Source organism: Marmota marmota, unplaced genomic scaffold (assembly GCF_001458135.2).
Source record: "Marmota marmota marmota unplaced genomic scaffold, marMar, whole genome shotgun sequence".
In the NCBI taxonomy this organism is placed as follows: domain Eukaryota; kingdom Metazoa; phylum Chordata; class Mammalia; order Rodentia; family Sciuridae; genus Marmota; species Marmota marmota.
This window is the reverse complement of record NW_025999880.1, coordinates 6532503-6548515: the sequence shown is the minus strand read 5'-3', so window position 1 is coordinate 6548515 and position 16013 is coordinate 6532503. Positions and strand designations below refer to the sequence as shown.

Below are 16013 nucleotides of genomic sequence, written 5' to 3'. Positions count from 1 at the left end.
TTTAGCAATGATCCTTGTCTAGTAGACTATCTTTGACATCCAAAATTAGGACAGTGTGAACATAAATACTGGAACTTTAAGTGTGCCAATTGAGAAAATGAGGATTAATGGGCTTCATTACCAAACATCTCCTGACTGCCCAGGAGAATATATGGGGTTGAGTCGATAAAGAATTATGATAAAACTTTGGAGCTGCATATAAATGGGGCTTTGTGACCTGCTGGATAGGGTTGAAACCGAGAGCCAGACCTCGGAGGCTCACATTCCTCCCTCGGCATGGTGTGGGGGATCCTGGGCTCCCACAGACAATAGGGGATTCATAGCACGGGAACTCTAATGCTGACTGAAAGGAGGGTGGCAGCCAGAACAAGAGGACTTTTCAGAAACATGGACTCTGATTATCACCTCAGTACTCCAGCCCGCCAAGAGGCGGCTGTGAGGACCTACGAGGCCATTCTTGGAAAGCTTTCAGTGAAATATTTGTAACCTCCTTAAGAGAATCCCATTTCTCAAAATTGTGACACTGGAAAATCTTCCACGATTAGTTCAGGTAAACACTCTTGTTACCGACTCCCACCTTCTCTTTTTGAAGAGTCCCTTCAAATGTCATGCATCCAGGCTTCCAAGATTTAGATAAAAATCCCAAAGGGGGGTTTCCCAGGATATTTTTGGGACCATTGCTTTTAATCTGAAAGGTCAACTGGGGCTTAAAACAAAATAATCAAGAAATAACATGCCTATGAACAGTCTGCACCTTTTGAAAAGGTCTGCTTTGGACTGAATAGCCAGTGCCCTCCCAGCCCCTTTCTTTTTTTCCTTTGGGGCTTAGAAATTGAGAGGGAGGAGGAGGAAGAGTGTCACATTCATTACTAACAACTTCGCACATAATAAGCATGTTCAGATACACCCTGGGGTGTTAGTTTTCTTTTTCTATTTTTTTGTCCCCTTTTAGCTGCTTTCGATAAATAGCACATTTTATTTTTGAAAAAAGAATCAGAGCTGTTATTGAGCAGCCGCGCCCTAAGGAAGGTCAAGAGATTAGAGGACGGAAGTAGGCTGGCTGGACTCTTTGCTGACCACAGTAAGGGACTGCCGCTTTCTTCTCATAATTTAATTTTGAGATTCTGATGAAAAGGTACTCCCTTAAAAAAGTGAAAAATTGTTAGAAAATAGTCATCAAAAAGTGATCAATTTAATTTATGTCTTAGAAACAAACCGCATGTAACTAACTGAAGGGCAGATATGCATTTGCTATGATATATGGACATTTTCAAAATATGGGCAGGATTTTGTAACAGAAAGTGGACATTACTGGGTTCTGGTATTGGTGATAATAGCTTTGGCCTCATTTCACAAGTATTCTGAAATTCTAAACCAGAGAACAGTACACTGAGAGGAACCTTTGAATTTAACTGGTCCAACTCCCTTATTTTACAAGTGAGAAAATTGAGGCCTAATGATAAACAATAACTTGCCCAAGATTACACAGTGGATGAGAAGCAGCACCAGGACCCAAGCTCAAACCCCCCATTCCCAGTCCCAAGTTTCTTCCACTGAGTGAACCAACTCCAAGGGGAAACTGCAAACTCTCACATTAAATGAGAAAGTCCTCTTTCCAGCAAAACCAGCATCTAGTCCCCTTTCAAATGGCCTCACATGTTTCTCAAGGCCTGGACTTGTCTGGCCTGGCCTGGACTGACTTCTTCAAGGCAGTCTAAGACACATCCTTGCAGCCCCAAGAACTCAGCTCCCTGATCTCTGTCTTTCAAAAATGCACAGACTCTATCACAAATGCCCAAACTGTCTTTATGGACATGTCCTGGGATCATCAATGTTACCATTATCTGCCATCACACGAGTTAAAACTTTAAAAGTCACCTCAACTTCTTTCTAGTTCTCTCATCCTCTCCTACTCCTACTTGTACTGCTGACAAGTCCTGTAAATTTTACCTCCAAAATGTATCCCATTTGCATCTCCTAATTTATGTTTCCAAAGGCCTCCATCAGTGTCTTCCTGCCTCCAGGTTCGTACCACTTCAGCTCATTGTCCACAAAGGCCAGACCAGAGGGCTCTTACTCAACAGCACTGACATGCTCCTGCTCAAATTCCTGTCACCTACAGTATAGAATCCTTTAACACAGCATGCAAGCCCTCCTCAATCTGATCTACTTACTTTGAGACAAGCTCCATTCGATCATCCCAGCTCATTCATTCCATTCCAGTGCATTGGACTACTTGTTTTCTCCAAATGGTCAAGACCTTGTTGCCTCAACTTGGCTTCTCTTCAACCTCCAGAAGTCTTCATTCCTCTACATCCAGTTCAAATGCAACCTTCCCTGTGAATCTTCCCTAAGCATTCCAGAAGGAAGTAGTAATTCTTTTAAGTTCCCTCAGCACTTTGCTCAGACATTTTTAATGGTACTTATTTAATTCTACCTTAAAATCAGTTGGAACTCTTTTGTCTTTGAGAAGATGCTTCATTCCTCTTGGAATCCCCAACATATTCCCTCATCCAATGCTTTGCACAAAATAAATGTTTGACTTTCTTAGCATTCATTGAGCACTTACTATCTGTGAGGCACTAGGCCAAGAAGTATAAGGAATGTAGGAGAAAGATACAAAATAAAATGCAATCCCTTTCTTCAAAGGATATTTTAATATAATCACCAAGACACCATCACAAATAACATAAGCAAGTGAAATAGCTGTGGGGGTGGAACTAGGTGGAGGGGAAGTTCAGAATATGGATGGATAAAACATTCTCTGTGTTCCCAATGAGAACACTGGTGTTATGACATGGAAGGAGGGGCAAGGAGGGAGAGGGAGGAAAGAAAGGGCAAAGCTGCTTCTCGATCCCATGTCTGTTTTTGTAGTAATTACTAAAGAAATCTTCCTAAAGGAGATTCTGATCACTTAACTCCCTGTTCAAATGTTTGCTGTTCAATGAATCAAACATCACATAATTATAGGCTTATGCTTGGAGTTAAGGAGAATACCAGTTTGTAGAGATGAGACACACTTCAGGAAACAGCTGGAGAACACAAAACAAGAACATGCTGTAAAAGTGCTAGGGAGTGGGGGAAAAAGTAAGGACATGATCAGTAAAGGCTGAGATTCATTGAGAAGGACTAGAGGAGGCAAACTTCCAGTGGATGGCCACTTGGTAAGAAAAAAGTACACATACCAAGAGAACTTTAAGTTTCCTGTAAGGTTAAGACCCTCCTTATTATTTGAGGTGGTTTATTCATTCATTCAATAAATACATACTAGGCACTTCCACAAAATACTAAATATTGACTGAATGTTTTCTATGTGCCAGGAACTCTGCTACACAATGGAAATAGCAGTGAATAAGAGACTTTGCACTTAAACTCTTAAAATATAATGGAGATGGCTGATACCATACAAGTGCAATAAAATGTGATGGATACACTGACAGAGAGCATCAGGTGTCACAATCTCCAGCCACAAAGCAAGGAACTGAATACACCAAGGGCTAGGAGAATATCCCTTAGGAGGTAGTATTTAAGCCAAGACACCAAAGCTGCCCAAGAGTGAAGTCAGACAAAGCTCACTCAGCACCCAAGTAGAAGAACATCATCTGTGATGATCTGGCATTAAGAATGAATCTGGCATGTCTAAGAAACTGCAGAATATTCAAAAAGTCTACCACAAGGAAAGTAAGTAGGAAGGAGATGAGGGATTTGGCTATAAAGGTAAGCAGGATCAGACTACAGAGTTTGACTAAGTTACACCAAGGATTTTATGCTTTCTCAGTAGGTTTTAATGTCACATTGACACACTATCACATCTACTAAATGCATAATAAACGTCTGTTGAAGAATGGATTAGTGAATGAATGGATGAAGGAATGAATCTCCTTTGCAATGAGCTTGGGCTTTTTGACTGAGACTTTAGTGCAGATTGTGTAGCCCTTGTCCAAAATGCTTGGACCAGAAGTGTCCCAGATTTTGTAGTCTGGAATGCTTGCATATGCATAATGAGATATCTTGAGAATGGAACCCAACTCTAAACCCAAAATTCATTTGTTTCATATATACCTTATATACACAGCCTGAAGGTAATTGTATACAATTGTTTTAATAATTTTGTGCATGAAACTTTTGATGCAGAATCTTCCACCAGTGGTATCATGTAAGCACTCAGTTTTGGATTTTGGAGCATTTTGGTTGGATATCAGATTTTAGATTAACTATGCTCAACCCATATTTGCTCCAGGGAGTGGTGCTGTCACAGGGGCATTGTCCCCTTAGATTTCCATATCAGATTGAACTCATGACCCCTCTAGGTAGACCCTGACCTTCTTAAGAGTCACTCAGAGTCACCTGGCTCACCCTAGCAGACAGAACATATGTAAATCTGCATTAAAGTCAAAGAATTTTTTAGAAAGTAGAGTGAATGTTTTTATTTAGAAACCATTTAGGCATAAGGTATGAAAGGGTAGACTGGCCCTTTCTTAATCCTTGATGGAAAGAAATTTGCCTTCTGAATCTCAAGGGCAAGAATATTCCCAAATTAGATTATTCATAGCAATTCCAACAGGACAGATAAGTCCAAGGAAAGAAAGAATAAATGTTCCAAAAGGAGATTTTCGCCTTTCTAATATGAACAGAAAAAGTAAGACAGTTCTAAAAAGCTAAATTGGCTCTTCCTTTGGACCCCCAGGTTTTCTAAGTCACTGAGCTGCAACTCCGAACCCAGCTCCAGAGCAGCCACCTGCTGGAGCAAATGAGCTGCTGGGGGGAGTTGGGGGCCAGGTGGTATATCTAGAAAGGAGGAAATTTTCAGGAATACAAGATGCCATTCCCAGGATTCTAAGAAATTATCAGGCCAAATATTACCACTCCACCCTCTTGCTTATAACCAAGAAACTTTCTCTTGATTTGCCATAGAGTCACATTTGAAATTTAGGAGTTGATTTGGCTCCAGGTATAAATAACAGACCAGATTCAGTACCTAGTAAAAGAGTCCAAAATTATCCCTGAAGTCATCATAACAGCTAAGCATTCATTTGGCAGAGACAGTATCTGAATAGAGCTTCAGAAAGATTCTTAATGCTGTTGCTAGGGCTGTGGGGTGTGTGTGTGTGTGTGTGTGTGTGTGTGTGTATTCATGCATGGAGGTGCATGTGTGTGTGCACAGTATTCATATGCATTTTAATCAGCAAAGCATCCCTGACATAATCAACAGCCAGAGATGGTCATTTGGCATCTTACTTCAGGGAGAAAAAAACCAAAATGCCTACATGTGGCTTTCTAGGAAATATATTTTGTGTTTCATTAGTCATGTAAAGCATAACACTGTGAAAGAAGGCAGGTGCACCCATTTGTGGCTGGCACAGAAGCAGCACTGTAATCTTCTGCCTGAGACTGAGCCTCTTGGTGCTAAGTGCCAGGTCTACCGACTACTTTCTCAGACCTGCTTAGACAGAAATCTAAGACTAGGTTGAACAGCCCCGACTGGATTTAGAGCTTCCTTAAGGGATCCCCTTACTCTTACTGGGAACATGCATGGGTGCCCCGTGTTGAGGAGATGTGCTGCCACCTGTGTGCTTCTGGTCCCAGGCAGCTGTGGAACTAAGGGGCTGGCCCCAGAAGAGCTATAGCCACAGATCTCTTCACAGGCTCTTGGATGCCAGGTGGTAATTCTTTCCCTGCCATTGATAAAGTACAAACCTAACTGTCTGACTCCCTGTACCCTGGAGCGACATCCAGTTCAGAGTCAGCATTGTTTGACATGAAGCTTGTTGTTCTTGCATGCTGTTCCGAGTGGTCCTCACAGATAGGATAGGCTAAACACACTGAAGTCATGGCATCTTTTAACTACACGCACACAAGCCTTTCCCAGGCTGCAGTCCCAAGAATACACCTAGATTCTAAGCCAAGCTGTTTCCCTCTCCCCTTCTCACCCTGTGCATCATTTGCTCTTTTATTTTGCATTAATAGTAGCTTAGTGATCATGGACTTCAGCTCTTGCCCGTAGTGATCCTGTTCGCGTTTTATTCTTTACACAGAATAGGAAGGAGGTTCGCTTGCTTTACGCAGAGGCTGAGCCACAGGAGAAAGCAAAGCCAATGTGATTTATTGAATGAAAGCACTGGACAATTACCAACAACTTGTTCCTCTGCTGCCTCGAACAACCTAAACTGGTAAGTGAAATTTATTGTTGTCTTTTTTCATGTGAACGTGAGGCTTTCTTAGTCACTGATTATTTTTTAAATGTGTTTGTATTGCTGTGGTTTAAATGCTTTAAAAAAAATCTGCATCTTCCAAAGTTAGCTGCAGGCAGTCCATGAAGGACGCAACCAAGCACAGACACAGTGGTCTGCAATAGCACATACACTTCCATGTGAACCGTGAAGGGTGGGGGTAGGGAAGCCCCTTTTCTAATAATTGGTTGTTTTCTTTGATTTTTCTCTGCAGTGAGCTTAATCATATTAAATGCTTGCATAACTGATTAGCATAAGCTATGAAAATTAAATTACTGTTTTATTATATAAAGTCATTTTCTAATCAGGTTCCTGAATACCTACACCTATTGGATCAGGTAAAGATGGGTAATTTCATGCTGATAATCCTGAATTTAAACCCAGGCATACTGGTATCTTATAGCCAGTTTGCAGGCTGGGCATATAGAGTTTAATGCCAGCATTCTGTCCATCCTGGGTGAGCATGCCCATAAATAACATCATGATCGTGATGCTGAGGATGCACACAATGGACATGCATCCAAACTCTTGCTTGACCCACTGCCACTTCCACATCTACATTCCTTAAGTTTTGCCTTTATTCCATTAATATGGTTGCTAGGGTGCACTAGGCGCAAAGCAGGATATTTTAAGTGTCTTTCTACTCTTAAGTGCTTGTTCTTGGCCTGGAAAAGCCAAAGGGAATACCATTGATAATCAAGGGTGAGTCTGCTTCTGTGCTGGGTTCCAAAAATCCTCATACTCACTTGACTTCTTCATTTCCTAAATATGATGTAAGCCAACTTCTTAGAGGGGTAAAGTGAATGGAGAAAGATACTGCTTTTCTTACCCTCCCTCAACCAGTTTCCTCAGTCTTTGCCTAGCCTGGATACCACAAAACTTTATGGCAGCATCAATCCATCTCTGGTGAGCTGAGAGTCCATATAAACATCATATAGAGTTCAATGTCTTTGTGCACTGTATCTGCCATACGTCACAGGCCATTCCAATGAAGTTGTGGCCTTGGGTGCTGACAAAGATGGATGATGTTAGAACAGAGAGCAGCATGATTCTCTAAATAAAAACCAAAGCCAGGAAATCCCAGAGATGGGTGAAGTTTTGCCTAGAAAGGATCCCTAGACACTCAATCAAAGAGCAGGATCATTCTCCCATGTGATTTGGCTATTTCACTATTGATGGTGTTCCAACAGGAAGGAGATAAAATTACCTCCTGGTTAGGGGATGGGAGAGATGTCAAGACAGTGGGGCACTTTTTCCAAGTCCCAGACTTATTTTGTGTTTTTGAGAAATTCCCTTAGCCTTTCCTGGATCTCTATCCCTCTGTTCCCTCCATCCCTGATAATTTCAAAGAAGACATGCTAAACTCAATTAACGTATCCAGAAGCTACCACTATAAGCTCTTTTGTTAAAGTGTGCATTGGGCAATGAAGGTCATTGTCAATGCACTTTAATCCAGAGACTATTCATCAGAATGCAAGTGGAGCATGAAGGGTGGGGGTGGGGAAGCCTCTTTTCCAGTAATTGGGCATTTTCTTTGATTTTCTTTGCAGCAAGCTTAGTCACATTACATGCTTGCATAACTGATTAGTATAAGCTATGAAAAATAAATTATTGTCTTATTACATAAAATCATTTTGTGATCACTTTCCTGAATACCTACCCTTGTTGGATCAGCTAAAGATGGGCCCCTTCATGCTGATAATCCTGAATACAGAGCCTCAGAGGAGAGTGTATGTAGGGATGAAGGGCTGTATGCCCCATCTAAAGGATATAGAACACTCAGAAGGAAGCGTGATCAGGAGAGAACAAATCTAAAAATAGAATTCAAATAAATAGGTAAATAATTGAATAACTAATCAATAGATAATCAAATAAATAGGTGAATATGCAAATAATCAGGATTATTTTTCAAAGTAGTTCAGTAATAGCTTTTTTCCTATATTTAAGATTCCAGAATTCTAACGGTCTCCAATGTTTTGAAAAAAATATGTAAGTATTTTTCAGGGAGTAGTTCATGTGTAGGTAGAATCCATGTATAGAACTGATGGCAACTTCTAGTTCTTCAAATTACCCCCACACTCTTGCACATGGAATTGAAAGCTATAAATGTACTATGAGTTGAGATGATCTAGAAGCCTCATTTGCCAAAGACACTGTCTCACATTTAGGATTTGGTTACCCGAAATACTTTAATTAGGGATCCTGTCAGGTATTGCTCTTTTACAAAATACAAACATTCTTACAAGGAATAACAAATTAAGCCACTGATATCATAAATGAATGTATTAATGTTTTTTACCTCAAGGGCACCCCAAAGGATGTTGAATTATTATGATATTAATTATTAGACTTTCTATTTACTTCATACTTGCCTCTAAGAACTTCCTTTACAATTATTATTTCACTCTCAATCAGAAAAGTAGGAAGTCCTTAGGACAAGCTATTTCCTTCTTTTTATGGAATACTTGAATTAAACAATGCCCGATAAATTGTTCTAATAGGTCTTTAAGAGTCACATGTGGAAAGCCAAACCCACTATCCTTTCCCCTTTGAAATTCACATTTCCTGCTATATTCCTTTTTTTTCCCCATTATTGGTGAACCCATCATGCACCCAGCCAACCAACAAGGCTCACAGAATTTATCTTCAGGTTTCTTGATCACTTTAGCCCCTCCATCCAATCACTAACCAAGTCTGGTCTATTTTGTTCATCTTTTAAATTTGTCTAGCCCTCTCTGTCCCTGTTCATGGGACATTTTCAAGAGATCTGAACTTGATTATTCTCTGCTACCATTATCACACTTCTTTCCTTTTGATAATCTTCTGGCTGCTACCAGAGTAATTCTCTAAAAATGCAAATTTCAACTTTTAAAATATGTGTGTATATTTAATCAACACATACTAATTGTACCTATTTATAGGGTACAGTATGACATTTCAATATATGTATACAATGTGCAATGATCAGATCAGGATAATTGGCATATCCATCACATAAGGGTCTCTGGTGCTCTCCTGTTGTGCCCAAGTTAAAATATGTGTTCCTTATTGTATGTGAGAGGCCCTGGATGATTTGGCCCCGTTATCTCTCCAGGTTTCTTCCCCAAAGTCTCAGCATTGTCTACAAAGTGTTCCACCGTGTGTCAAAGGTCAGAGGACTTTCATCCAGAGGACTTCCATTCCCCCATGCTCTGGCCCTGACTAACAGCCACACCATGACCTTTCTCATCATTGTAGCCTTATGCCTGGAATGCCCTTATCTATCCTTGCTCATCAATTTCTCTTTTCTCGTTTCAAATCCTTTTCAGGCATCACCTTCTCTGACCCATTTCCCCACAACATCTTTTCCCATGATCTTCTCCTCTCACCCAAAAAGTCAACCACTCACCCCTCTGTTTTATTTCTACGTCTTGGATTTCTTGAGAAAAGTGTTTGGAGGTTAAGAACTCAGATACAGACCCAGAGTGCCTGCATTTGAATCCCATATCTACCTTTTACTAATACCTCAATTTCTTACATATGTAAAATGGAGATAATAACAATCCTTCCTTCAAAATGACTATTATAGAATTCAAGAAGTTAATAGATGTCAATGCAATGCAATGTACTGAATTCGTGTGCCCCCCCACCCCCCGCCAAATTCATGTGTTGAAATCCTAACATTCAAGTTAATGGTATTAGGAGGTGAGGCCTCTGGGTGTGGTAAAGTCATAAAAGCACAGCCCTCGTGGCTTGGATTTGTGCCTCCCCAAAGCACCCAGGAGCTAGCTAGCCCCTCTCATTATGTGAGGACACAGCAAGAAGGCGCTGCCTGTGAATCAGAAAGCATCCCTTGTCCTGACACTGAATCTGCAGACACCTTTGTCTTGAACTTCCCAGCCTCCAGGACAGTGAGAAATTAATTCCTGTTGTTTATAAATTATCCAGTTTATGTTGGTTTGTTAAAGCCGCCTGAATGGACTAAGATGGGCATTATTCTGAACATTACCTGGCTCACAGAGGGAGCTATAGAAGTGTAAACTCTCATTATTATCCTATTTCACACACCACACTATTTGATAACTACATATTTGTTTCACTGTCTTCCTTTCTAACATATGAGCTCCTTGGGGACAGATAGGATAAACAACTCATCTTAATTTGCCCAGGACATTCCTGGTTTAACGCTGGTAGTGCTGCATCCTGGGAACTTTCTCAATTCTAGGCAAACCAATATAGCGGGTTACTCTACATGAAACTCTATTCACTTATAAATTTCCAGAGTCTATCCCAGGATACATAGATTGCAGAATAGATCTTCCATAAGTGTTTGTTGAACTATAGAATCAATGTTAATTATCTTTTCACCTCTTCCCCATAAACATATGCTATAAAGATTCAAAAATCAATTTTCTTCTTGTCATGAAGTCACAACTAACCTTTCAAAACTTAGTACAGAAATATATATGTGTGTGTGCAATGTCATATATATTATGTGTATAATATATTGTATATAATTATATATGTGTAATATTTTGCATATGTGATATTTTATAATATTTTATTTATATGTGTGTAATGTATATTTCATATACATGCATGTGATATTTTATATATATACATATACACATATATACATATATGTATTTATATGTGTGTGTATATATATAGACACACACACATACTCTAGTCAGGCTGCTTCCACTCTGTTATGTCATCATTGTAATAGAATTGGCCACCCTTTAGCAATCAAAGACACACTTGTCATGTTAACAGCAGGTGGAGAATGAAAGGGGTCAAACTTTTTTCTGGATAGTGATAGGTAGGTTGAAGACTGAAGGTTCCCTAGTTCACATCACAGAAAGAAGAACAATATTGTCACAGACAGTAATGTTCCCTTCACTGAATAACTGCCACCCAGCTGTCAAGAATGGTTAGAACTCCTATTTCTAATATGCCACATCTTAACAACTGTTTCTCATCCATATTGGCTCAGATTTCTTTTCACATTACAAATACAATGAAAAATTCCCACAACCAAGATTCACTGAAGCATGGACTCTGGAAGTGCCAGGACCATAAAGGGTATAAGAAGTCTTGTCTCCAGAATCAAGATCTAGAGAGAAGCATCTGACTGGCAGCTAGATCAAGCCACCTTAAGAATAATAATAGCAGAGTTGTTAAGAGCATGGGGCTTGGGGTCAGAGTTTAAATCTTACATCTTATTTACTGGATATAAGGTCTTAGACAAGTTATATAACTTCTCTGTGCCTGAGGATATAATAATAGCACTTACTTCCTTGTAGCATTATTAGTACATTTCATTTAACAAAGCTTGATTATGACTGATGTATTGGGTTTTGGGAGATACAATCTTGGAAAACCAGGGTTGAAGGAAAAAGGGGATAAGAAAAAAAAATGAAGGTGCTTTGTAACTGAAATACCCAGAGCACCACAAGAACACATATTCTTGTTTACTTGTGTGTCAGTGAAGCCCCCAGGAAAATTCCCAGGGATGGCATGGAGAGGAAATTATTTGCTGACTACTACTAGTCTCCTGTCCCTTCTTGGTCCAGTTTTTCTCATTTCCCAGTCTCTCAAGGTAGCTATCAGTGGAGGTGGACCCTCCTTGGGTCTTGTTGTGTCAGGGGTGCTGCAGTATGGTTCACCCTCCATGGGGACAGCAGTGGTGTTAAGGCAGGGTGGTGGAGGTCAAGCAAGCAGCAAAGCCCTGGAAACAGCCAGGGAAGTGCGGCACCATTCTCCACAGGCACCTCTTGTCATTTTGATCTTGATTTTCCAGGCTACTGTTACTCTATTTTTTACAGTTCATCTCTTCGTATATTCACAAATCCTTCACAAGTCCCACAGTGTGGACAGTTAAGGCTATAATATTTCAAAGAGCAGAAGTTTTTGATAAGCCAAATTTATCAATTATTTTATGCTTTGCACTTTTTGTAACATCTCTAAGAAATCTTTTATTCAAGTTTACAAAGATTTTCTCCTATGCTTTCTTCTAAGCATTGTATAGTTTTATCTTTTACATTAGGATCTGTGATCTATTTCAAATTAAAGTTTGTATATAATGTGAAGTAAGGTCTTTTTTTGAAATAATTATTTTTTTTCCCTATTGAATCACTGGCACATTTTCAAATGTCAATTATCATATACGTGCAGGTTATTCTGGGATCTCCAGTCTACTTCATTCATCTGTTTCTATCCTTATGACATTTTCTTTATCTATATAGTTATTCTTAAACTGATTCCATATGTCTTGGTTACCATAGCTTTACAGAAAATCTTGAAATCAAGTTGTATAAATCTTCCAAATTTGTTCTTTTGTTTCAAAATTATTTTTGCTATTTTAGATCCTTTCCATTTCTTTAAAAATTTTGAAGTCAGATAATAAATTTCTACCAAAAAAGAACTGCTAGTATTTTGATTAGGATTGCAGTGAATATATAGGTCATTTTGGAAGACTCACATCTAAACAATAGTAATTATTCCAATCCATAAATAAGGCATATCTCTATTTATTTAGTTCTTCTTTAATTTCATTCATAATGTCATGTATTTGTCAGTATATAGTTTTTTCATATATTTTATTATGTTCATGCTGAGTAGATTTTTGAAGATTAATTAATTTATTCTACATAAACTTTTACATCATCTGAAAATGAAGTCTATTTTACTTCTTTCCTCTGTGTGTGTATGTGTGTGTCTATGCATATTATATTTATTTGTCTTGCCCTCATTCACTATGAGGGTGTCCAGTATAATAGAAAAAGTGGCAGAGGGCATTTTTGCCTTGCTTCTTTTCCCAGAAGGAAGCACTTGATATCTAATCATTATATTTGATGTTGGCTATAGAATTTGTAGATTCTTATATTCCTGAAAGACAGTTTTTCAAGCATGAATGGAAGTTGTATATTATTAACATCCAATCTGCATCTGTGGAGGTGACCAAATGGTGTAGGGTTTTTTATTATTATTATTACTTTTCTCTTAATGAAGAAATTACAGAGATATTTATGGTGATCAAATGTTATAGTAACCTTGCATTCCCAGAATAAACCTTGCTGGATTTTAATTGCTAATATTCTTGTTCAGGCCTCCATTCTCACGACAAACATTGAGCCATTCTTCTCTTTTCTTGTGAAACTTGTTTTTTTAAAAACAGGTCAATGATGGCTGGGCCTGGTGGTGCATACCTGTAATCCCAGTGGCTGGGGAGGATTTCGAGTTCAAAGCCAGCCTCAGCAACAACAAGGCCCTGAGTAACTCAGTGAGTCCCTGTCTCTAAATAAAATACAAAATAGGGCTGGGGATGTGCCTCAGTGGTCAAATGCTCTGAGTTCAATCCCTGGTACCTAAATAAATAAATAAATACCAGGGCAATTATATTAAACTTTAAAAATGAAGACAGACTTTTAAAATGGTTTTGTGTCGAATTTGGCATCATTTTTTTCTTAAATGGTTTGCAGACTTTGAAACTTAATATGACTTTTGTTAAGGATTTTAGAATAAGAAAAACCATGAGGATGCAGGAAAAGCACAAGCAGTACTAGAAGTTGATTTTCCTAGGGAAGTGTCCTCCTAGCTAATTATCTCCTAAAATCTGGTCCCGTAGCCACATTGTACCTTCAGCCAACCATATGTACCCCTCATTGCAGCTCAGCCTTTCTGATGAAAGAAAAAAAATGCATACTTTTTTAGGGTGAATTCCATGGGTTTTAACTTTTCTTGTGAAAATAATAGCTAACAAATAGCTAACAAACGTATAAGCAGTTATATAGCTACACAATAGAATACTACTTAGCAATAAAAAATGAAGAACTATTGACACACACTGTCTCAAAATAATCCAAATTAAAGAAGCTGGATAAAAAAGGAGTACATACTGATGATTCCCTTTATATGAAATTCTAGAACATGAAATTTAATCTATTTTATCAGAAATTAAATGTGTAATTTCCTGAAAACAGAGGCATTAGCAAAAGGAATTTATTTAGGGGAAAGGGGGAAAGATTACAAAGAGATAAGGAATCTTTTTAGTACAATAGAAATGTTCATTATCTTGACTGTGGCAATGGTTTCACAAGTGTACATTCATGTCAAAGGTTATCAAATTGTACCTTTTAAACACAGGTAATTTATAACATGTGAGTGACAACTCAACAGAGCTATTATGAGATAATAGCTGGTATTTTTTAAACACCTATTTTTAGATACTCTGCTAAACTATTTACATATATCCTCACATTGAAAACTCTGATATTCCTTTTAGATTATTGCATGACTATTATTATTTAGAAGAGAAATAATGTTAATGATGAGGAAATTGAAGCCCAGACAAACTAAATAACTTACTCAAGGTCATATAGTTAATAAGCAGAAAAGCCAAAATATAAAGCTTGGGTCAGTCTTATATCAAAGTCCTAATTTTTTAATATTGTGCTTAAACTTCCATGATTATCTTGGGGTTGAAGAAGGGAATACAGTGTAATGGAGACCTCCACTTGTGGTGTGTTCTGTGAAACTGGCTAACAAGGAATACTCTGAAAAGAGTGCTATCCCAAACAAAAAGTAGTTCCCCTCTTCAGTCTCCTTCCTGGACTCTGTATCTATATTACCTATCAGGTATTTCATTCAACATCTAAGTCTTTTTCTTTCCAGTTCAATTTAATGACGCAAAGAATACTCTTGCTATGGTTTTCAAGACATCCTTGTGGTTGCTAGATCCTAGTAAGAATTATATACCACATTCAAACCAAGTAATCCAGGGGAGGTTAATAATATGAACATTTACAAAGGGGTAAAGAGATTAAGGAAAATACAGTAAGGAACAGCGAAGCCCAAAAGGACAAAAGGAAGGAGAAATCTCTGTAATGCAGAGAAAGCAGTTGAATAGAAAAGGATTTCCCACAGAAGAACCACTACTACCTCATGCTCCAGTTTCCAACTGGAGTCTCAAGTTGGCTAGGTAATATTAAGTCCATGAACAAGGAATGTCTTTTATTTATTTAGATTGTCTTTAATCTGTTTTAATTCTCCCTGCATTATGAAGGTATAGTTTTGTTGGATAGAGAAAATTTTATTTTAAAGTATTTTTCTTTTACCACTTTCAATAATTCATTACACTTTTGGCCTTCATGGTTTCTGGTGAAAGATTAGCTGACAATTTTTTTGAGGATCCTTTGTATTCAACAAGTAATTTTTCTTATGCTATTTATAAGAATCTTTGGCTTTGTCTTTTGAAAGTTTGATAATGATATATTGAGGGGTGAATTTCTTTGAATTTATGCTACTTACTACTTCTAAGCTTGTGGATGTGTAGATTAATTTGTAATATACAAATCTATTACTATTTTCAAATATCTGTCTTTACCCCTCTTTCTTCTGGGAATGCTATTATGCATTCATAGGTAAACTTGACAATGTCCCACAAATCTCTGAGGCTGTTAATTTTCCTCCATTCTTTCTCCTTCTCCTCAGACTGGTAAATTTGAGTGGATTTACCTTCAAGCTTGCTGATTTTTTTCTTGTGACTGCTCAAATATGGTGTTGAATTCCTCTAGTGAATTTTTCATTTCAGTTATTGCACTTTTCAATTCCAGAATTTCTATTTCGTTCTTTTTAAAATTTCTCTTCATTAATAATCTCAGTTCAGTGAGACATCATCCTAATGGTTTCTTTCATTTCTTTACACATGATTTACTTTAGTTCTCTGAATATATTTAAAAATCATTAATTTATAGTCTTTGTGCATTAAGTCTAACATGTGGACTTCTTTGGGGTAATTTC

General features: G+C 38.1%; 1 protein-coding gene across 2 annotated transcripts in view; it reads left to right on the top strand.

The window, feature by feature from the left end:
• Positions 1-16013, top strand: part of Ankfn1 (ankyrin repeat and fibronectin type III domain containing 1) — a 336634-nt gene that overhangs the window by 181317 nt on the left and 139304 nt on the right. Inside the window, exon 3 of one of the 2 annotated variants that reach the window (XM_048788565.1) lies at positions 6036-6170. The gene's annotated coding sequence lies outside the window, so the exon portion shown is untranslated. Of the gene's footprint in view, positions 1-6035; positions 6171-13437; positions 13495-16013 lie in introns of those variants that run through there. The other variant, XM_048788560.1, reaches the window with a different exon arrangement.